Source organism: Coturnix japonica, chromosome 12 (genome assembly GCF_001577835.2).
Source record: "Coturnix japonica isolate 7356 chromosome 12, Coturnix japonica 2.1, whole genome shotgun sequence".
NCBI lineage: Eukaryota > Metazoa > Chordata > Aves > Galliformes > Phasianidae > Coturnix > Coturnix japonica.
The window spans coordinates 692989-717650 of NC_029527.1; the positions used below are offsets into that span (position 1 = coordinate 692989).

A 24662-nucleotide genomic window follows, 5' to 3' on the forward strand; every position below is an offset into this window, starting at 1 on the left:
GAGCCGAATATTCCATCACAGCACTATCTCAGCCCGCACTGGTCAAAACTTTCTCCTTTAACCTTTTTCTATTTCTTGAAATTCTGATTTCCAAGCCCAAGTGCTTTTCACAGCCAAATCTTTGGGAGTTCAGGTGCTGCAGTGAAACTCGTCCCACCCGGCTCACTGGGAGAAGATCAGAGACAGCAAACAGAAAAGCCAAATGTCTGCTCATTTTTGGGGCAGTTTTGCCCTGGGGGGGGGTTGGTGTTTGCAGAGCTGCAGCCCAAACCCTGCACCCTCCCCCAGCCACTCCGTGCTCTGTTTATGCACCGAGATGGCTGATTAAGGGCAAGCATTTATTCTGAGTCGTATTTAAGGCAGCAGTGATGAAATATGCATTTTTCTATACTTGATAAGAGTGTGTTTGTTTATTGTATGCCCAGGGAAGATTTATGGACATCTTTAACTATTCATTGCCTTGCGAGAAGTGCCTGGAGTGTTGCAAATGGTGCACTCACTCGGTGGCTGCTGCACCCACTACAGGCACTCCAGTGGAATGTATTTTTCCTCTGGAAAATGTCAATTTGTCAAAGTCAGTCTGGACAAAACTTTGTTTCTAAGAAAACAAATATCTATCCAGATGTTCTTTTCTTCTGTAGGTAATCAGTGCATTACGGGGGTGGGGGAGGTGGCAGCAGGGTGGACAGAGCAGAGCGTGGTGACGGGGCCGGGCCGCAGGGCATCCCCATCTGTGTGCAATGAGTTCATCATGAATAACGTGATTGGGATCGATGCAGCTCGAGGATTATTTCTAATCCTTAATAACGATTAAACCATTATTTTACAAGTGCTGTGGATCAATCATTCCATCTTCAGCTGTGCTGCATGCAGGGAGTGGAAGGCACTGCACGGCCCCCACCACTCTGCATTCAGTGCAGTGCTCCTGTCCTCCAACCATGGGAGCCCTGGGAAGCTTTTGCAGCTTTGCTTCACCTCAGAGCATTAAGGGCACGTGCAGACGCTGCATTTCACGCCATCACTGCAACGTGGCGACGCAGCGATGGGGCAAAATGCAGCATCTGCACGTGGTTGTCGGGCAGCAATGAAAGGAGACAACCCCTTTATATGCACATAGGGAATATAAATCTTTAGCAAACACTGTAAAGCAGCGAAGCATCTCATCCTGTAATAATCTCCGAGACAGTTGATCCCAGGGCTCTTATTACCCCAGCAGCTGGCATCTGAAATCCAGTCTGCAGCCGGCTTAGCCACGGCCGGGTATTGATCACCGAGCGGCTCCACAAAGCGCCGTGGCATTTTCCTATCAGAGTGCTAACTTGTTTGCCAATAACTCTTTCAGCCACGTGGCACGGGAGGGAAAGGGGTGGCCAGAGCCCATTTCTCCTCCTCTTCAGCCTGAATCTCATCCCTGGGGTTAGAAAGCACTGGAGCCACGTCTGTGGCGGGTGATCTTAAGGCAGGTGCTGTAGCTCAGCTGGGCTGTGCGTGAGATGAAGCCGGTGGCTTTTTGGGTGGACTCTGACTGCCAGGACCAGGCTGTGCTGAACACAAGTGGAAGCATTTGGCTTGGCACATGTGGAAGGACAGCCAGCACACCACACCGCCTGTAGCTGCTGTCAGCCTGCTGACATCCCGCATCTGGTTACACCACGCTGAGGAGGATTTTGAGGCATTTTCCAAAGAACTGCGAGAGTTTTCTGTTTGTGCCGAGCAGCCAATTAAGCAGTTTGCAAACAAAGTGAAATCACAAACATTTGCAGCTCTGCGCGCTGTGCTTCGAAGTCCATTATTAGGAATTTACGCCAGGGAAACGTCAGCAAAAGCTTCTGGAGTCTGACTGCTGGTGATGGCGGCGTTTCCATCATGCCAGGAAAATCCACATCCAGAGACAAGAACAGAAGGTGGGTGAGAAATGCACCGAGAGCATGGAGCAGGAATGGTGTGTCCTGCAAACTCAGCAGCAACCTGCAGGACAGCGGTGCCTTTGTCACCTCCAGAACTCAGAGGAATGGAGCCAGGGCTGTGGGATACAGGAACGGGACACCCTGCTGGGGTAAGGACAGCAGCTCTTCCTCCCTCTACTTCACCAACCTGCCATCCCCGCTTCACAAAGAGCAGCTGATGCCAGGGAAAGGGGCCCAGTGTGCAGCCACCTACCCCATCTCTGAGGTCTTTATTTCACTGTGCCTGAAATGTGCCCCTGGCCTCAACCTGCAGCACCACTGCTGGGACTGCGGGGGCCATCCCTCCATCCGCCTTGCTGCTACACCCAGGGAGCAGGGCGACCTGACACTTGCTGCTTAAAGACCAGGCTGGGGGAGGAGAAGGAGCGAGAGAGCTCCCCGAAGGGAAAAGCCATCAGCTGGAACAAGATTTCAACAACTACACATTTCTTGACCTTTTCCACAGTCGTATCTTAAATGTTGCACGGCCGAATGTGATAAAAAGCAAAATAAATAAATAAACAAAAATTAATAAAATAGATTTCATTTTTTAGAGAAGGTCAGGACATGTGTTACAGGGAAAAACTCATTTAGCTGCGTGCCTTTCCCCTCGCCGACCTCAAGGGCCCCTTGCTGCCTCGCACCTCTGTGCACATCACACTCAGGGCTCAGCTGCAGGGCTGGGAACATGAGTCCAGAGATGCTGACAAATGCTGGGGAGCTGCCTGCAACCCGTGGGATGCTGTGTGCCTAACCCAGAGAGACGTGGGGATGATGCCGGGCTCCAGTCCTTGCTGCTGCTCCACGTCAGGCTCAAACATGTCCCCAAATCCTTACGTGGCACAGAGCCCCAGCACTCAGCCCCCACCACGCTGGCTGCACGGATGGCTTGGCATCACAGATGCACACCCCAATGACCTTAACATGGGGCTTGGCAGAAGCCAGGGGAGCAGTCAGAGCTGCAGGGGCACAGTCCTGGTGATGGATGTCTTGAAAAGAAATGTTATTTCAAAGCTGCCCCCCCTTGGTGGGCACTCCTGGACCCAGAACCAAAAGCATCCCAGCTGCAGGCTGCAGAGCTCTCTGTGCTTATCACAGAACCATAGGATAATTAAGTCTGGAAAAGATCACTGAGATCATCTAATCCAACCATCACCCCACTACCCACGTCCCTCAGTGCCACATATGAACACCTCCAGGGACACAGACTCCACCACCTCCCTGGGCAGCCCATTCCAATACCTCACCACTCTGAGAATGAATTTTTCCTGCTATCCAACCTTATGCTCAGCAATTGGAGAGGACTCTGTCAGCCTCTTCCTCCTTTCACCGCTCTCTGTTATTTTTACTTGTTAAGAACAAAATAGAACATAGCGAGAAAATGTAACAATTACTGAGATAACGTTATACTAAGTTATTAAGTGGTGACAATAGGGGATAAATACAGCATGAAGCCCATTCTATAGCACCACCGCCAGGACAGATCAAAGCCAAACAGAGTGAATGGAGAGTAGCTTTTGAAGGGGAGCATTGGTGTATGCAAATACAACGCCTGCTGTGCAGCTGGGGAGGGACTGACACACGGGTGCAGGAGAGGGAAGTTGTGAGGGTAGGAAGGAAAGGTGGGGAGCAGCAGCAGGACTCCTGCTCCTTTGTGCTGGGCAAGTGATATGGTGAGAGGAAATGGCCTTGAGTTGCACCAGGGTGGGTTTAGATGGGATATCAGGGAGAATTTCTGCACTAATGGGATGCCCAGGGTGGAGTCTTCACCCCTGGAGGTACTTCAGAGACACGTGGATGTCGCACTAAGGGACATTGTTTAGTGATGGACCTGGCAGCATTATTTGATGGTTGGAAGTGATGATCTCAGGAGTATTTTTCAGTCGATATGATTCTATGATTCCCATCTGTGATGCAGCATCCCCATCCAGCTCCACTTGCCCTAAGATTTTTGCAGCTTCTCAGCCAAGCACAAGCAGCCTGAATTGGATGAGAATTTCCTCCAGCATCCTGGAGAACATCCCCTCCGTGCTCACTAACATCCTACGGGGCATCTCAGCCCTGTGCCCAGCTGGCAGCCTGGCACAAGCCTGAAGTCAGCCTTGGCCCTGGGGGCTCAATGGGCCAATCTTAGTGGGGAACAGCCAGAGGACACCAGAGAGCAGCCTGGGGACACTGAGGACATTAGGGAGCAGGCCAGGGACACCGGGTAGCAGCAGAACCCTCAGAAATAGGTGTACAGACTTAAGAGCTTGGTGCACTCGTGAAAGCCACACACAAGAAAGGGTCAGCAATGATGGTGCAGAGCAGCACCACTCAGCTCTGCATGCCTGGTCACGGCCCCTTCTGCTGGCCCGGATTTCTTCTCCTCTGCTTCAGCCAGCTCAGGCTTCCCTGCTGCTCCAGCAGCTCTGACTCTCCTAAGACGTTATTTTTACACTTCTCTTAAAATACAACGCTAAGAGAGGCTTCTTGACTATATTAACATTAGGAATCTAATCAGCAATCAGACAGCTCATAATTTTCTGATTAGCTCTGATTATACTCAATCTTTAGGAAAGGAAAAAAAAGAAAAAAAAGAAAAAAAGAGGAAAGAGAAGGAAAAAAAAAAAAAAAGGAAAAATACAAAAATCAAATATAAAAATCTTCTCTGCTCCCCAACTCTGTTGGCAGGGCACAAAGCCATGGAGGCAGCAGTGCTGTGGTCTCTGCCCCAGCAGGACACTGTCACAGTGATGCAGGAAGGTGCCATCATACATCTTCCCCTGGTCCCCCTGGGCTCAGCCATGTCGTCTCAAAGAAGGTGCAGCACAAGGAATGGAGAACATGCCACGAGCTGATAGGGCTGGAGGAGTATTGCTCCATGGCACAACATCTCGGCTCACTCGCGGAAAGACAGGGGAGGAGGATGCTGGAGAGGAAGGAGGTGATCTGCCCGGCCTCAGCCAAAGGGAGGAACGGGAAGGAGGAGCTTCTCCTGGAGAAGAGGAGGAGGAGGAGGAGGCTGAAGAGTGTTGGATGGAAGATGGAAGTGCTTTGTGGCACCCCACAGGGAGAGATCAGGGAGAGATGCAGAAGAGCTGGTGGCAAGCCCTATGCAGCCAGTGCTGTAGCACAGGAGCCACGTGGAAGAGCCACAGAGGTGTCAGCTGGGATCCCAAAGCACCTTCATGCCTCAATGACAGGCCCAACCATGGCAGCTGCACGCTATGGGCACAGGCAGGCTGTGGGCAGCCCCAAATCAAGTTGCGATGGAGAAACAGTCCCCACAAGCTTGTGCCCAGCCCTGCTCTCACCTCCCATAGCACACACTGTGCACCCACACAGACCCAATGGCAGCGGGTAGAGCTCTGCTATTAACCAAGTTCATATGGATGGGGCCTTCCCCCTCCCCGTGGCAGGAAAGTCTCCTCCTTACACTCCAAACCCTGTAATCACATCCGCAGAGCCCTCTGTTGTAAAGCAGCCTCGCAGATGTAATTAGTTTGAGGTGACCTCGGGAAGAAAAAAAAAGTTCAAGTTTAAAAAGAAAATCTCTCCGGTTAATGCTATGCAAATTGCCAGAGAGGCAATCAGGCTGACTTTTAAACACTGGCCCCCGTCGGAATGGCTCACAAGACAGCCTCATTGTCTCTCTATCAATTTGCATCTCGTTACTCACAATGCACCATGCTGGAGGTAACCTTTAGGGGAGTGCATGGTGGTGTTGTGCAGGCTGGGCACAGCGTGGGGACCCGTGTTTATATGGCCCACTGTGCCCGGCTGGCTGCCCAGGGGCTGAGGTTGCAGCCCTGCTGCCTCTGGGCTGCAGAGCATTGCTCTGCCTGCACCCTGCTGCCTGCACACAGCCCGCACCAAGCAGCAGCCAGTTGTTTCTTCATTCGGATGCAGCCACGCAGCCCTGAGCTCCACCATGAGCAGTCCCACCAGCCCTCCCATGCTGCCAGTGCTACCCGTGCACACACCAGCTCCTCCTGCACCAGGGCGAGCTCGCTCCCATCCTGCCTCCCCCGCCTAAAGGTGCTTCCCACAATCCTCATGCACTTCTCACGTCCTTGCCAACCCTGACCGCCGTTGGGAGATGGTGCAAAAATAGCTTTTTTTTCTCTAGGAAGGGATTGAAGGAGATGTCGCAAGCAGTGCACGCCAGCAGCACAACTCAGCCTTTTCCAAACGCTGTGCAGAAGGAACCGGTTTCCAACAAAACAGAGCCAGCCTCTTTCTGCTATTTTAAGCCTTCCCTGCAACATGAACAGCAATATCTGCATTCCCTGAACACCAAAGAGCAGAAACTTCTGCAAGTTACCCTGGGTGAGCTCCCATTGCTGAGCACCCTCTGCCAGGCAAGCGGCCCCACATTGAGAAGCTCCGTGTGCTGCTTCGTGCTCTGCCGACGAGGCAGGACCCTCTGCCAACACAGCAAACCACCCCCGCCACCCCGGCTGGAGGTGCCAAGGCAACAAAAGGGCTTTTAATAGACAAGGGAGCACCACTGCGCTGAAGAAAACCCGATCATTTAAAACCCTTCTGAATAATGGCACTGCCTCCCCACTGCTCAAATCAGCCTCGGCATTTTGTTATTATGATAACTAAATACAGAAGATTTTAACAGCTGGAAACGTGGCAACAATATTTAAAAGAGTTTTTTTAAAATTGTTGGTATTTGATTCAATAATGGTAATGGGCTTTTTTTTTTTTTTTTTTTTTTTTTCTTCTTCATTTTTTTTTTCCTTTTAAAGGAAAGGATTGTGCACGGTGCCACCAGGCTGCAAAGTCAGCTCCTGCCTCGTGATGGCGGGCACTTAATGCATGACACGAACAGGGCTGGCCATACCAAAATCATGGCTCTCCATTCGGATGCTGCTAAAGCAGGCTTTAGAAGTACCAGAAGAAACCAGGCAAGGAGAACACAGGTGGCCCCAAGCAGCCAGGCTGCACTGAGGACAATGCCAGCACTGCCAGCAGCCAACACACTGCAAGACCAACCTCTCCAGGGCAAAATACACTCCTGTGTTCATGCTCATCCCAAAATGTCAGCACTACTGTGCACGCACACTGTGTGGCTGCTCCTTTCCCAGCCCCTCAGGGTTGAGCCCCCTGCTTCTGGGGATGAGGACCCACCAGCTCCAAAGACAGATGCACCCATGCAGGCAGCCTGGCAGCACCCAATGGTAAGACAAGATGGCACAACAGGCAGCTGGAATGGGAAGGATATGGGGGGCAAAATGAGAGCATGGGGTGAATAGCAGGATAAATAGCAAGGGCAGGGAAAGCGGAGAGGAGGGGCTGCTGCTGCTGGGAGCCAAGTGCTGTTTAATGCCTCATTCAGAGCTCCGCTGCCCTTCACCCTGATGCCTATTTAATGTCATCCCATTCAGTGAGTGTCCCTATGATCCGGTAATTATCTTTCACTTACAAAAGAGCATCTCTGTGTCACAAATACTCCCCTCTCAGGCTCTGCCACAGATCGATATCTCCTCAAGGCCTTCGCCATTGTTTGGGGGAATGGAATTGATTTCTGAGAGGAGCAAGGGGAGGACAAATATATAAATAAGTGCTGCACAGATGTGGCTCAGCGCAGCCCTTCTGAAGGCTGCAGAGAGACACACAAGGAAGGGCAAGGATCCCATCATGGATTGTGACCTGTCTGCTCTGCCCGCCCCTGCTGCACTGGCTGCCCACTGATTTCTTGCCCACACTGTTGGTCTACAGACTGCAGAATCATAGAATAGCCCGAACTGAAAGGCACCCATAGGGATCACTGAGTGCAACTCGTGGCTCCACACAGGACGGCTCAAAACTCAGACCATATGTCAGGGAGTGCTGCCCTGACGCTTCTTGAACTCCAGCAATCTCAGTATCATGACCACTGCTCTTAGGAGCATGTTCCAGTGCCCAGCCACTCTCTGCTGGAGATCTGCTTCCTGATATCCAACCTGAACCTCTCCTGTCACAACTTCATGCCATTCTCTTGGGTTCCATCGCTGTGAGCAGAGAGATCAGTGCTTGTCCCTCTGCTTCCCCTTGTAAGGAAGCCATAGTCCACGATGAGGTTTCTCCTCAGCCTCTTCTTCTCTAGGCTGAACAAACCTAGAGATCTCAGCCACTCCTCATACATCTTCCCCTCTAGAATAGACAATTTTTGTAGCCCTCCTTTGGCTAATCTCCTTTATACTGTTCCAATTATAGTATATGTGCTGCAGATGTGAGATGTGTATATAAATGTTAGCTTTCAGAGTCATGGCGTATAGGATAAATGCAATTAGATCTTATGGTTGATTGATTCAGGGCTTCCAAAGCTTTGGGATCCTGTTGAGTCATTCTTTCAGGTCTTTACCTTGACTCTGAGACTCTTGGAAGGAAAGAGCCTGCATTCTTTCAAGTGAGAGCTGAGAATCCAGACATGGGTGCAGAGAAAAAGCTGTCCCGTGGGCTGCTGCCCAGCAAGTGGTAGGTGGAAGCTGCTACAAAGGGCATGAATATGAGAATATCAATAGTGTGATGCAGGAGATACAGCCCATGGAAGCTACAACAGTGCTTCAGGAGGGGAAAGATTATGTCCATGGGCAGAGGAACCACTGAAATGGGGCAGGAAGAGCCCTGTGAGGTCCCTCCATGGGATCCCTCCCTGTCCCAGCAAGGCCAGCCCCTCCTGGATCAGCACTTCCCAGACTGATTGCAAAGAGCTGCCAGTGCCGGAGTCCCTGCAGCCTCCCCAGGTGATCCATCCCAGCGCTTAACTAGTCTTACACTGCCAAGTTTTTCTTAATATCAAAGGTAAATTTTTCCTGCTGCAATTTAAGATGATTACTTCCCATACCATCTCCAGGGCGCACGGGGAACGGTTCATTACTTTCTCCTTCCCTGCAACAGGAACATTTTATGTATTTGAAGGCTGTTACCGTGTTTTACCTCAGCCTTCTCCTGACAAAACAATGCCATTATTGTGATATCTCAAACGGGCCTTTGCTTTCTGTCCCTCTGGTTGCTGTCTGTCCTTCCGTGTGTCTGTCATTTCTCTGCAGCCCTTTGGAATAACGCTGCTGGCAGCACAACCAGCAGTGAAGGTGGTGCCCCCTCCCCTGTGCCAGTCACCATCAGATGGATACCTGTCACCTTTTGGCAGTGCTGAGCCATGCCAGGTCTGCAGTCCAGTACAACCACTTCCATCTATTTCAAGCTTCCCCATCACATCCAAATGTTTTGTTGTTCAAATGGGAGGAAAGGAAAAAAATTCTGAGAAGGTGGAGCTGTGCCACAGGAAAACCCGTGGCAAAGCCTTTCTTCCTCTAAAAATGCATTTGATCCCCTCTATGGACTCGGATTCTCGTGGCTGTAAAACACTGCTCAGCCCATGGTGTCTCCTGAGTCCTGAAAAGCAAACGACTCTCAAAGCAAAGCTCTTCCCTGCAGCGACTCCTTCAGCACAGGGCACAGGCCTGAGGGCTCTGTGCTTTGAAAAGTGACTTCCAGGAAGGACTTGGATTTTGCACAATCCCACCTTCCTATTCCCAAGCAGATGGACTGATGGTGAGGGAGATGGCAGCTTGCAGCTGCTCTGACTCGATCTGCTTTTACCTGGTCTGTCTGGAGAAGGAGAAATGAGAGAGGATGGGAAAGAGCACAGGGGGAAGAAGAAGGACGCCTTCCAATGCACAGCACCAGAATGCTGGCTATGGGAGGTGACAGTGGAGTGTGCCAAATGGCAGCGCATCCAGAGGGAGAGGATGGCAGTCCTCTACTGAGGAGAGACCTCCAGCAGAATAAGCCTGGATGACCATGCAGGTAACTTGGGAAGGAATCAGTCTGGGAGATCTGGAAGCCCATCAGCAGATGACATTCAGGGCAAGCACATACAAGGCAGAGCAACAATTGAGAGCAACAATTAGGGTCCCTCAGCTGTGACAGCACATGGTCCTGCTGGTGCCATGTGGGCAGAGTGTAGAGAGGGAAGAGTGTGGCTGCTCAACATGGGGAGCAGCAGCAGGTGGGAGAGGCACCGGGGATGCGACTCACCTACAGGAAGCAGCGAGTTAAACAGAAGCAGAAAACCCACATGATGGAAAGGTGCCTCTAAGCTCAGCTATGCAAACACTCAAATCCGGTGCCAAGAAACACTGCTCACCGTGAAACTCACGGCCTCGAGATGCAGGGGACACGAGGGTTTTTTTAGGACCAAAAATCAAATTAATCAGACTGTCATCGGTTATGCGAGCTGAGATCAAAGGACAGAGGAAGAGAAGTGCTATCACTCAAGGATTTATACTTCCCAAGTAACTGCTTAGGATTAGAAAGAAATTTCAATAATCTGCCAGCTAAGTATGCACTGCAAGAGTAATAATCCCTCTCTCCAAACATCTGCTATCAGCTACTAATGGGGATGGTAAGAAGCCAGGTGGATCATAAACCCGATCCGAGCACACAGGAGTGGGCTGTGCATAGTCACCACTGCGGGGTTATCCCATCACTGCCCCACAGTGCTACAGGAGCACACTGCCTCATCACGGAGCTCCACTCAGCAACTGACCCATAGAGCAGTGAGTCCTGCGGGCTCCCATCCTATTGATTTTGATATTATGCTCTGTAAACATTTCTAGTTGCATCCTACAATCATGCAATCCATATGCAAACAGGAGGAGAAAGGCATGCAGCACCTCAGCTGTAGTTCTATGGCTTTGTAGCATGGAATTTGAGCTCCCCATCCTCCCCCTAGAAGGTAAATCGATGTGTACGAGGGGCTGGGGCCAGCCCTGCCTTGTTCCAACCCTTGCTCTACAAGTGCAGGATCAGCACAACACACATGGGAAAGAAAACACCGGCACCTCTCTATGTGCTGGCGTGGGGTGGTCACGACTGCTTTGCAATTTGCAAACGGTGCATGTTTTCCTTGCAGGGTTTATGGCGAGCTGCAGCTCAGTGCTGTGCCGTGGAGCAGATAATTGCAGCAGAGTTAGCTCCTGTCTGGGCACTTTAACCTTGCCGCTCACCCACAGCACAGCAGCAGTTTGCAGCCCAGCTCGAGAGCATTGAGGGCAATAAACGGGGTGAGGGGAGGGGGAGGGATGCACTACACTGCTCCGATTCTGCAGAGGTTTCTGTTTTCTTTCTTGTTATCCTAATAACCCTTTTATGGAGCACGTTGTTGGCAGAGCCCTGTGCTGAGGCAGCCGGTTCTGTGTAGGCACAAGACAATTTGCAAAAGCAATAAACTGACATTCAGCTGAAGAAGCCTGTTGGAAAGATGAGCCATCAGCAAATCCCTATACACACATGGCCTTAAAGACACACCGGGTTTATAATGCACCTCAAAAACCACAGTGACCCAAACTGAACAGAGCCGTGCTGTTGGTCTGAGCAGCACAGCACAGCAGCCAGGCTGCAGACTGAAAATGAGAAGTAAGAGAAGTCTGAAGAAAGGAGAAAGGCACCCAAGCAGCCTTCGACCTTAATAGTTACACGCATCTCAGTTCTTTGCCAGGGCTCAGCTGGCTTCAGGGGAGGCACACAAATTCAGCCTGCAAGGGTCTTGGGCAGCCAGAGACACAGTGCTGTGAAGGACAGTTCATCAGCGAGGTGTAAGGAAGAGCAAAATTTATGGCATTTGGGGCCGGGCTGGCTGGAGAAATCAAGTCAGAGCAAATGGAGACATATCACCAGGGCAGAGCCTGCCGCTGAGGCTTCAGCCAATTCCTTTGCACATGGCTAATCCTGCATTAGAACAGGAGCTGAGGGTTGTTACTGGGAGAGCTATTTTCTGGAGCTCTCCTCCTCAGCATCCCTCGGCCTCCCAGCCCAGCCCTGCCAGCCCCCACTCCACATCCCTTGGCTCAGCCCTTTGCCATCGCTCCCATAGGAGTCCAGCTCAGCTCAGCCCAGGTAATATGGGGTTCTGCCCCACGGCAGCCACGCACTCTTGTTCCCACCCACTTCTCCAGATCAGGGTGTTCTTCTGGGGCACCAGCAGCTTTTTGGGGACAGGCAGAGTTGGGGTTCTTTGCCACGTTTCCTGTCCCTTTTATTTAAAAAACACTTTATGCAGCTGTCAGAGCCAAAATGAGCATTTCTTTCTTTCTTTTTTTTTTTTTTTTTTAGCAGTCTTTGAAATAAGGATGCTATGTGGGATCAATTTTTTATGGCAGTAAAGTAAAGGGGGAAAATAGCAGCAATTTTCTCTTTTGAACATGGCCTATTTAATGGCATGGATGTCACGGTGCAGCTTTACCCAGAGAGAGGGAGAAAAAGCCACAAAATGGTACTGTGGTCAATCAAAGCCTCCTGCACTGCAATCTGCTCCTCACCTCCTGCCGCCAGCACAGATTCCCACTGCTCCTCCCAACCTCCCTGCCCAGCTCTCCCAAAGGAGCAGCAGCCAATGCCAAGCGCTTGGTGCCAGGACCCAGGAATGGCTCACTGGGAATCCCAAAGCACGCACCTGAAGACTTCACCTCCCCTACAAACACAAAGGTTGGAGTTTGGAACACCTCAGAGCCGGTGGCATCAAGGAGCGCTGGGAGCGATGCACGCTGGCATCACACACAGTGCCCTGCCTGGAGGAGAATTAGCAATTCCCAGCTACACAACGTTGTCCCAGCACAACCATAAACAACATCAGTGAGAAGGGCTGCGCCTATCAAACAGCTGAGAGAAACATTGCTCTTCTCATTCAATCCGCTGCTAAACTGGAAACAACCCCTGGGGAGCACCCCGTGGTGGCGGCCGCATCTGTCTCAGTGGGTAAAAGCTATTTGCCATGGTGGGAGGAGCATTGTGGCCACGCAGTGATTGCTCACTCCAATTAGCAAATCCTTTCATTTGGATACAGTGAGAATCTGTCATTGAGTGATGGTACGTCCCCATTCAGCACCAGGCACTGAGCAAAGGATTCTGTCAGGCCCCACTTGGAGCACACACTTGTTACAGTGCCCAGATCTGCTCCCCCTCTCAGTCTGAGGATGATCTGGAAAAGTTTCCATTCAAACCTGGGCTGAGGATCTGCCTGGTGCGCAGCTCTGGCACTGCAGCTCCCTGCTCTCAATGCCACGACCACACGCTGGGCTGCAGGACCTGAGGGTCTTCCTTCTCCTCCTTGCTGTCCATTGCCCAGCTCCTGCCATCTGTTTATTTAATGTGATGTCCCGGCACCCGATAAGCAGGAACACAATGAGTCTTTTCCGAGCCACCCCTGACACAGCACCATGACCCTCATTCATGTGCAACTGCTGCACTGTGCACTGTGCCTGGTGTCCCCAACCCTGGCCTTCATCACAGCCAGCATCGTGGCAGGGAGCAGCTGTGAAAGGAAGGGAGAGAGACCCAGTGCCTCCACCAGCACCTTGGGGTGCAGCTGATGCTCCTCAAGCAGCAAAACCCTCAGATCCACAACCCCAGGGCAAGAGCTGCTGCTCCCCAAGGTGACAGTGACTTTGGGAGCAGGCGGCCATCCGGGCTCACTGCAGCCCCAGGTGTCAGCAGGGAGCAGTGCTGTGCTGGAGCCATCCTCTGTGCTCCGATGGGGCTCATTGCGCTGCTCGTTCTTCTGTGCCGCCTAATTACCGCCTTGTCAGTGACACTGATGCATGCTCCACTCACAGCAATTCTCTTGTCCTCTGCGCTCCTTATCGATGCAGATGCAGCGATGTCTTCGCTAATACCTTGCAGAGGAGCACGGCACACAGCGCTGCACCCACAGCACAGCACTGCATCCCTGTGCTGCAGGAGAACTTTGCAGCCCTCCCCGAGCAGCTCAGAGCTTCCCAAGTGCATGGTTGCTGGTTTTAGCATCAGTCTGCAACACGCCAAGTGCATCCCCTAAGAACGTACAGCCGGGGCCTGCAGGTCTTGCATCATTCTCCACAGAATCAAAAGCCTTTACATGGAATACATATGGAATGGGAGCAAAAAGTCACAAAGAAACAGTCTTTATGAACCATCAGACAAGGACGTCTCTAAATTAAAAGATTCGGGTTTAGGAGATGAGGGCTCTGCATCCAGCACCCTCCACACCAGGAAGCACCATTTGATCCCCTCTATAGCACAGCTCGCCCCGTGCCACACACAGGCAGATGTGCTGTGAGACAGGAGCCAGCTGTGCTCCCAGCCAGAAGGGTGGCAGGAGCCCAAAACAGCAGCGCTTATTTAAAAGGCAGCAATGCATTATCCCCTGCGGGGAAAGGAACTTCAGCAGTTTGAAGAAAGCAAACAGGATGATTAATGAACGCCGCTGCAACTGGGAAGGACCTGCCGGAGCAGATGGGCTCTGGACCTGGAGGAGCAGCTCCTCGGGGTACAGAGGCTGAGGCACATGGGGGTGAGATTTGGGTGCTGGGGAGGTGACACCAAATGCCACCGCAGCACCATCACTGCTCCATCACCCTCCTCTGCTCCGAGCGCGGGGAGGGAGAGTGACAGATGCAATATTTTACAAAATGAGATAATTATACAGCAGCCACATGGGGAGATTAGATTAGTGAGAGATTTCAACGCCAGGACATTTAATAAGAGCGAGACGCAGGTACACAGAAATGCAGACAGCAAAAGGTCATCGTCATCATCATCGCGTCGAGATGATGAAACAAAGCGCTCGTGACCTACACGGGCTTTGATGCTTCCTGCAGTAATTCCATTGTTACTGCAATACAAATAGGATTATTCAGAACAGCAGATATGTAACCACCCGCAGCCAGGGAAAAGGGAAAGTAACACCACGGTGTTACAGACACGGCGCAGGACCACAGTGAGCAGAGCAATGCACGGGGACATGGCTCTGCCCCATCTATAGGCACACAGCTGAGAGAGGTTCGTTGGGTACCACTGAGGAGGGAAGGGGGTTGGGGCATGGAGCAGACACATGTAGATGGATGGCGCAGATGAAGCGATAATTTCACAGCCATTATGCTGCACTCTGTGAGAGCCCACATTAAAGTCTTCCAGGGAGAAGAAGCAAGGTCTTTGGGTTTGGAGTTTTCTCCTGAGACAGGAGATATGCTCCGGACACAGTGCAGATGTTTTAAGGAAAGACCTTTCCCATCGGACAACCTCATTGTGTGGTCGCAGGAAGCAGAGTGGATGTGGGGTCTGCAGGCTTTGGATGGACAGATTTTGAGGGCAGGCTGCACCCCTGCAACAGGTGCACATCTGCTCCAGGTGTATCCATGCTCCATGTACATCTCTGCTCCAGGTGCATCTCTGCTCAAGATGATCCAGGCATATCTCTGCTCCATATGAACCCCTGCTCCAGGTGTACCCCTGCTCCACTCATACCTCTGCTCCACGTGCACCTCTGCTCCATGCTGCAGCTCCATTCCAAGCATCATGTTGGCCACCATCACCACCACAGGGCTGGGCAATCAGAGCACCTTACTGCCACATCCACCAAACCACTCACCCCAAATGCAGAGCCACAGCTAATCGCAGGCACGTTCATCTTCTACAAGACAAACTGCTCCAATAATGCAGAGTTATTTCTCTCGGGCTTTTTAAAGATTTCTCAGACACACGAGGACAGCTGGGAGCACAGATGAACGGCCGGGTTTCTCAGATAGGAAAGCACTTTGTGTGCACGGTTGGTGTGACTTGCTGGGAGCCCAGCAGGGAAATCCGTGCTATCGTCACACAGAGACACACAGAGATGATTCCTCTGACCCTACCCGTGGCTTTGTGTCCCGTGCCAAGCAAGGGACCCCAGACTCAGACGATGCCCAGATGTGGAGCGCAGTGGTGCTGCTGCCAGGTCAATGCTGCCAGCACAGCAATTAGAAACGCTAAGGTGGCAAAGCACACAGCTTTGAGAAGAGCACATGGGAACGGGTTCTGCTGCATGGAAACGGCCCCAGGCACCACAAATCCATTTCTTCCTCTGATTGTGTAAGAAGCGGTTTATCTCCCTCGCTAAGTAACCTGCATCGGGTGATCGTGCTTGACGTTCGTGGTGACCCAGTTCAAAGGCACAGTGGGAAATGCATTTGGGCATACGATGTGGGAAGGACATGGAACTCTGCATCAGCACCAGGCCTACACACAGCCTTACAAAACCATGGTCACAGCCCTGGGCATGATGCTAAATACCAGCGGGAAAGGGAAATATAAGAGAGCGCCTGCTGGCAATGGAGCAGCTCATGAACCACAGATGGCAGCAAGGCTCTGGGGACATGGGAGGGATGCAGGGTGGGTCCTGCAGGCCCAGGGACATGGGTGCTGTCCCCTGCTCTGCAGGGCATGAGGCATCGAGGCGCAGCACCACTACAGGAATGGCAGCAGGGCAGTGACAACATGTGGGAAGGGGTGGGCATGTGGCACAGCAAGCATCTCTTCGGCATTAAACCTTTCTGACTGATTCTCTCCTCCAATCTGGATGAACCCTCAGGAAAAAAAAACCCGCGATAGGTTGTTCCTCATGTCTCCAATGTATTTTAAATAGATGATGTTCCAGATGGTATTGACATTGCTAAACAAATTGCGAAGCCCACATGCCAAAAACACTGTGGGTAAACACACTAACCCACCCTGTGCAGCAAAGGAGGCTGGAAGAACTGCAGTCAGCATTAGCTTCCCATGTATTGTGGCCTTGGTGTGCTCTGCAGTGCAGCTCCCCAGCGCTGCCCTGGGCAGCCTCACCAGCACAGCTGGAAATCGGGCACTGAGAAGACATTGCTGCTATTCTCATGCCTTGGTCAATTCCTGAGCTCAGCCCTGCCACCCAGTGCCCCCCAGGGCAGGCAGGGGACAGGCAGCCCCCTCAGCTCCCTGTGTCCAGAGGGATGGGAGTGATGGGGGTCCCGGCTGCATGCAGCAGCTCAACACCCTGCACCATGATAAACGGGCTGTGTTGTAAAGGATGGCTCCCAGCCCAGCACCAGCACAGTGAGGGCACTGGGAGAGATGCCCTGTGCTCCAGAGTAGCTCATCTGTCATTTAGTGTTATTGTTCCCGCTGATTTGTTTTGCCCTAGCAGCAGAGACATGCAGAGGGGCTCCTGGGGCTGATGTGTGTTGGGTGCAGAGCCTGGAACACCAGGGCAGCACTACAGGCAGTGCAGTGCCCACAGCACTGCTCCACTCTGGGAACACCGGGTGCCTGCAAGCACCCAAGGGAGGATTCCTCCCCTCAGGTCAGTGACTGGCAGCATGGGAACCCAACTGGCAGCTCTGCCTTTACCAACAGAGAGCAGCAACAAATGTGGCCCCACAACCTCTTCCCCCTCCTCTCTGCCCAGATTTCTCTGCGCCCTCAGCACAACCCAAGAAGAATGAGGGATGGATGCTCCATCACTGGCATTCCTGGGCCTCAGCTTCACCATGGGGGAGCTCTCAGTAGTTAATGTGACCATCAGCTCCCGTGGCCCTGCTCCCAACACAGCCCATGGTGTGCCCACCCCTCCCTGACATCACTGCTGTTACGGGGGCAGAGCCCATGGTGTGAGCTCGTACCCTGGGAGCACCAGCGTGAGACCCAGCGTGGGAGAGGGACATAACACTGAGAGTGGACTCGTTAGTGCGATCATGGCACAAACTCGTTAGTGAGTGTCTTTAGGACAAGTCAGCGTTAAGCCAGAAGAAGCCCCAAAACACCACAGAGGTAAAAATCCACCACAACATCTCCTGCCATCAGCCTGAGATCCCCCCCACTCCCTGAATTTACTCTGGCAGCAAATTAAATTCTTGTCAAATAAATTAATTTCTTGTAGCTGCTCTCAAAGTTCACCCCCTGCTCCTCTACAGGCAGCAGCCACTGCCTGAGCCCCACGTGTGCAGGGGACAGCAGGAATGCTGCAGCCGGTCAGAGAGCTGCTAACACTATAAAAAGCTGGAGATTCCTGTTATTTCCTCTTCCACAGCATCTCCCCAGAGCAGCACTGGCTGGGGTTCAGGAATCTGTCACAGCAAGCAGCACGCTGGGAATGGGTTCCCTAATCGCCTTATGTTCACGGATCCCATCACACAAGTTTTCAGCTCTGTGAGTTCTCTCCTGTCCCATCCAAGCTGGGAAGCACTGAGCCGTCCCATAGGTTACACACCCCCACCACCCTGCAGTCCTACAGACAGCACACCCCCACCACCCTGCAGTCCCATGAGGGGCACATTGAGCAGCTTTCCATCATGACAAAAACCTGCCCACAACGCAGCTCAGATGCACGTCCCCGTTGGCCACATCCTTCTCCTCCATCCCCTGCAGCATGCAGACTGTGGCTTGGTCACCACAGGGCATGGAGGGACACGATGGGCCCCCAGGGCAAGGGCAGCCAGCAGCACGGACCATTTTGCTCAAAGAAATTGGTTTTCAGTAGAATAAAACATCACTCTGAGTGGCTTAGTGGGAAGGGACTGGCAGACAGACTTCCCCACACTCTGCCCACACGTGGAGTCAGGACTGGTGGCAGCACACAGCTCTGGGACGGCACATCCCTGAGCGGCAGCGAGCCACAGCAGAACAGGGATCAAAGGGAGGGAACCGCAGCCGAGACAAATAAGATGCTCTAGAAGCCAGCAAAACAAATAGCATCCATTGTTTGTGCAGCAGGCTGGAATAATAACATTTGCTCACCCAGCCTCGCTTGTCACCCTCTCAGCACTGTGTCTCCACGGAGCTGGAGCGAAGCACAGAGGCAGGCTGCTATTGTCACTGGAGTGGGCTGGAGCCTATTCACAGAACTCGGTAAATTGGGGCTATTTTGGGATTTACTAGGCATTTGCAAACAACTCCATTTGGTATTTGAAAACATGCGCTGGGTGCCACGAGCCAAGAGCACTGGTGCCCATGGGCTGCTCTCCAAGGAGCACCCGGCAGCACGAGCCTGCAGCTGCCGAGCAGCTATGGGACTTGGGGCTGCTCCCCATCTCCATCCCCATCTCCCTGCTGCTGGACTTTAAAGAGAGCAACCCCCATCTAGAAATGGGATCCAGTGGAGGGCTGCGTGTCCCAAATGCCACCCCACCAGCAGGCACAGGGCTGGAGTCCTCGAGCCCAACTGTCTGATGGATGGAGTGCAGGAATGTCATCTGTGATGAGAGCAGCAAGTTGGTGCCAGCAGAACAAATGCTGGGATTGGGAAACAGCTGCTTTACTCCTGGTGCTCTTTGAAGGACAAACAGCAGAGTGACTCTGAGCCCGAAGAACTGCGGTGCAGAGACCGTGGAAACCAGCTCAGGTCAAGCGACACTCAGCTTGGAAATGGATTGTCCTTCCCAGGGAGCCTGGAGAGGGATCCTCACTCTTCATCAAAATAGCTCTCCTTTCTTCCTCACCCAGGACAGAGGCTGTTCTTTCATTGCAAGGAGCAACCTTCACGTCCCCGAGGATGCAGACGTGGCTGGAGCAGATATCACCTCTTTGAGACACTGCTGAGCAGCCACAGGGGGCTTAAAGGAGGGATGCTCCCATTCCCTTCCTCCTCTTCTGCTGCCTTCTCCCAGAGGAGAGAACTCCATGCAGAGCAAACCCGATTGTGATGGTGATGATGCTGAAGCTGCAGGCACCGGCGGATCCTCCTGGCCATCTCTGTGCTTTGGAGCCTTCCATTAGTGTGGAGGGGGACATGGAGCTGACACTGGGGCTGCTGGAGGCAGACAGTGCTCCCCAGCTCCCCCCAGGCCAACCCCTCAGCCCCACAGCGGCAGGACGTGGGCTGTCAGAGCGGAGCAATCCAGACATTCCCACGCATTACAGCTGCAGGCCTTACTGCAAGGTATTTTTCATATCTCAATTGGAAACAAACTCCTCTCTGATCTCAGCTTAGTCTCAGATTGGCAGGGATGCGGCATTTTAATTTCCAGGAAAGAAAGGACAAATCTCAACATAAAGAGAGAGGAGAACGGCGGACACGCTGTAAAAACAAGAGCATAAAAGGAGGAAAATCTGGTGCAACAGCACTAGCGGCGCAAAAGGAGGGAAAAAAAAATAGCACCAACCATTTCACTTTGTAATTCGCTTACGAGATTGAGAGCACGGCCCTGGAGAAGCAGCTCTGCCTGGGGCTGCGCTCCTGTGACACAGCACAGCTGCAGCAATGCTCCATGTGGATGTGCTGGGGAGGGGAGCAGGCAGCCCCCACTTGCAAGCTAAGGCACAACTTGCAAATGCAGGGCCCTAGTGCAACCGGTGGGATTGCTTGCTGGGTGCAGATGGGAGCTTGCAGCTTTCCCTTTGCTGGCTGCTCTCCTGGGGGCTCCACAAGAAGCCTTGAGGGGCACAGAGCTGCCAGCAAGAGTGGGGAGGGCAAAGGTTTTGCTATTGCCCTGCAGGTGCAGCGGTCTGGGGTGGATATGAGGCGCATTTACTATAATGTAAGGCATTGTTGGCATTGGAGTCTCACCCTTTTAGAGGCCTCCAAGCCTCAGTGCTTGCAAAGCAGCAGCTGGGTGCTGCAGTGCTCCCTGCAGTGGCTGAACACATTGTGCAGGGCTAATGTGCAAAGCTCTGGGTTCCACCAGACTCTGAGCCATTCTCCCTCTCCCTGCCCGCCTCTGATGACTTCTTACACTCCTCCCAGCACTCCGTGGTGATGGATGATTGGAACATAATCAGGCTTAAATGTAGCAATCAGCAAGAATGCACATTCATAGGCCTGCCGATTTCCACACGCTGGCTGCCACGCTGGCATAGCTTAGCACTTCTATCTCTGTGATGGGAACATTGGGATCCAGATCTTCTGACAGACAGAACAGGTGAAAAGCATGAAAAATCCACTACGGCCCATGCAAGACCCAGCCCTCTTCTCCCAGAACAAGAGACTGCAACCACATAACTTAACCAATCCACCCGCAGGAAGGGAAATCATTTTGCTGCCCTCACTAATTATTGGCTTAAATCTTCACAAAGCCAGGAACAGAGCAGCCTTGCTCATTTGTCTTCTCCTCGGCTCAATTTACAGATGCTCACATTGATCTGGAAAGCCTCCATCATTCACACAAAGCCTCCGATCACAGCAGCAGCAGCACACAGGGGGTTCTTACAGCCATTCATAGCCAGCTTCCCCCCTGCATCCTGCACATCTCCCGCTTCCAGGGCATCTGTAAACAACAAGTCCTGCTCTGCTTATAGGTGCTATGGAATAAAACGTTCCCTTCATCTGCAGCAGCCCCGTCCCCTCCTCGCTGCAGCACATTCCCTGTGCTTTGGGACCAGGACAACAGGATGCACAATGCTCTCCTTCCTTGATGGCTCCGATAATGTTCTCTTTGATTTCCAGATCTCAATGTTCTTAATCTGTTTTACCTGCATTTTAAGCCTGGTAGAAGAGTGATCAGGGGAATTACTCTCATTTCAACCTTTGCTAAAACAGTGGAGCAGACATTAAGGGAAAAGCTGGGAAGGGTAATGGAACTGAGCAATGAGCACCAATGCAGTGGGACAACCCTGACTGCATTACTTCACATAGTCACACCGTGGGGATCTGAGGACAGAGGCAGTGCCCCATTCAGAGCTTCAGTACGGCACTTCAGCTCTTCCTGCTCAAGAACAAATGATTGTTGTTCTCAGCAAGAGAGCTGTTATTTGAACCGAGGGGGCAGGAACAAAGAGCACTGGGTCACTGCTGAGAGCGGGAGCCTATTAATTAATCCTTTATAAATAATTAGCAGAGGTTACAAGCATGGTGTGCAGACAGACAGTGTGTGCTAGCAATGAGATGTGGCTGCGGGTGGCACGCTGACCCCATGCCACGAACCATTCCTTGTCCCCAACCCCAGCACAGCCGGGGGGAATCGTGCCCGGACAGCCTTTTGTCCATCCTTGATCCCTGTTTTCCACTCAGCCCTGCACAGACACATTCAAAAGCAAAGGAGCTGCAGAAAAGCAGGCAGACCTCTGAGGTGCACTCATGCATCGCTGCCCTCCCCACAGCACTGTGCCCATCCTGAAGCCACGCTGCTGTGCTGCCCTCAGCCTTCCCACCTGTTCAATGGGTGCAGTGACAGCATCCCCCCCAGCATTCTGCTTTGGGTAACCCAGCTCTGAGCAGGGCACAGTGAGATGCTGTGCACAGAACCCAGACGGCTCCTCCGGGCACCACAAAGCCACCAAAGCCACAGCATCCCCACTCCCAGCCACAAGGCATCCTGCAGCAGCCACAGGCACTGAGCTGGAAGCAGCACATCTCTACCTACTTCCCTTCATCGAGGACAAATCTCAGAGAAGATTCAAACTGATTAATGAAGAGGAGGTTAAGCACTTTCAATCAGGGTGCTGAAAAAGGTGCCGGAACGGTAAAACTGAATCCCACACTGCCTCTCTTTTTACACTTTATAAAGATGGATAAGCAGGGAATGCTCCTCAAAGCTGCTCCTCAAAACCCCCCTGTTTTTGGTGGGTGAGAGCTGGCAAAGGGCAGCTGCAGCACAGCAGGGGGGTCAGAGCACACTGCTCCATGGATGCAGGTATGATCAGCACTGCCAGGAGCTTCCTTCCAGTGATTTCCTTCATATTCTCCATTTGGAAAAGTTCATCCCCCCATCAGCCAACTGCCAGGCCTGTAAATAGCAGCAGCTCTGTGTGAGGGGGAATCAGTGGCAACGTTTGGCTTTATGGGGTTGCAGCAGCCGTACTGCACAAAGCCAGGGATTACTGGGGAGGGGAACAAAGGCCTGAAGCCAAAAGCACAACCTTCCCATCGCCACCAGCTCAGCCCCGTGCTGAGGAATGTACAGGCCAGAGATCCATTGGGGTCCCCTTCACCCACTGTTCTTCAACCACAGCTCCTGCTGCTGCCAAGATTTGCAGTACGATGCCTGAACTCAGCGGCCTTGGGGAAAGAAAAGAGAGGGAGGGGATACTGATGGAGATGACTGCAGCATAGGGGCAGAAATGACAGCTACCAGCAGCAGCCAGATCACAGAGCAAAAGCATTATTGATATCACATACACAAGCGACGTCCTCCTACAGCAGAAAGCTGGTGAGCTCCCTCACCTATTTAAACCTGAATGGCAACAAAGTCCTTCTGAAGGTTCTGGTCCTGCATCTCCACCCCATGAGGTATTAAGGACCCGAGCAGCACTCCTGCTGCACACAGCCAGGAGTGGTGGGCTTGTTCTGGAGGTCCCCAAGGAAATTCAGTCCCTGGCAGAGATGTGGCCCTGCTGCAGAGGGGCTGGATGGAGCAGGCTGTGCCCTTTCTGCTAAGAGATATAATAAGGCAAAATTGCTGTCCTAAATATTGCTAAAGCGCTGGCTGGCATGTTTAATAAACCTTTCCATTTGGGTAAATTAGCACTCATCTGGACAAGTGCTGAAGTGCTGTTACTTGAAGAAAAAAAATTCAATGCTTGGAGCCTAATTTAAATAATTATCAGCATATTTCTGCTCCGGCTGTTTTGCAGAAATTACCAGGAGACTCGATGCGGTCTGCTTGGCAGTGCCTTTTGTCTGCATGCCATGTATTGACCCCATTTCAGACCAGCTCTTGGCCCACTCACTCCTCGCTAGAGCTCTTCTCACCATAACCACAAGGATGCTGGCCAGGCACAGCAAAACTGATAGCAACTGCTTCTTGGGACTGGGGGAGGGACCTCAGCAACCTGCCCCCACTGGGGAGCCAGCATATAGCCCATAAAACAGCTCATGGCACAGCCCACAGCACAACCATTGGCACAACCCACAGCACAGCCTGTAGCACAGCCTATGGCACAGCACATGGCACAGCCCACAACAGCCCAGAACACAACCCAGGGTACAACCCAGGGCTCAAACCACGGCACAACCCACAGCACAGCCCATGGCACAGCCCACAACAGCCCAGAGCACAACCCAGGGTACAACCCAGGGCTCAAACCATAGCACAGCCCATGGCACAACCCACAGCCCAGTCCCTGAGCACCGCTGCCACCTGCCCCTTGCTGAGCTCCCCCCCCAGGACCCCCCGCTCATCAACCCTTGTCTCTCATCAGAGGGCAAACTTATAAGCAGACGCCGCTGCCAGGTTTAATGGAGGCAGATAAAGAGCTGTGATCGTTCGATGTTTCCCAATGATAGCGGTGATGCCTGGGGCCAGCAATAACATTACCATGAAATAAATGTGCAGTGATATAATTAGCAGGGATGCTATTACGGCGCAGGTTTTAGGGATGCTCAGCACAGAGGCAGCAAAGCAGAGGTGCCACTGCAGAGGTTCTGGGTTTGAGCGGTCGGACACCGGCACGGCTGCCTGGGGAGGTGGGCAGGAACCGTGGGGATACAGCACTGAGGGCAGTGGGCAGCAGGGGGGGACGAAGGGAGCGGCCCGCAGCCCAGCTCCTCCAGCAGCCGCTCGCATCAAGGCTCTGCCATCTGCTGGTGCGCTGCGGGCAGGGCAGCACCGTGCGGCCGCTGCTGGGCTTCCATGGGGGGCAGCGGGACTTGGGCACGAAGAAAGGTCCGGGCAGACACACGGGGAGGGAGATGACCGCAACCGACGGCTGGTGGAGACCCGGAGGCTCCACTTCGCTTTTCTTAAGGCAGCAGTAGGAAGGGCTGCGGGATGCCCGGGGGGCAGAGGGCACCACGGATGGGGGAATGTGTGGGGCTGCCCCATGCCGGGTACCCACAGTATAGGCACCGTGATGGGAGCTGGCAGCGAGCAGCAGCTGCTGTGCACAGAGCACATCACAGGCTGCGGCACCGAGCGTGCATTAAATTGATACCATCTCTTTAATGTTATCTCTGGCTCTTTATCACAATTGCATGTGCAATTTACATTCTTGTCGCCTCTTCTTTTTATTATTTTTTTATTAAGATATGCTAGATGCCTA

At 52.5% G+C, this 24662-nt stretch overlaps 1 protein-coding gene across 2 annotated transcripts in view; it reads right to left on the bottom strand.

Annotated features, from left to right (window-relative positions):
- Positions 1-24662, bottom strand: part of CACNA2D2 (calcium voltage-gated channel auxiliary subunit alpha2delta 2) — a 111258-nt gene that overhangs the window by 28877 nt on the left and 57719 nt on the right. The window lies entirely within an intron of this gene.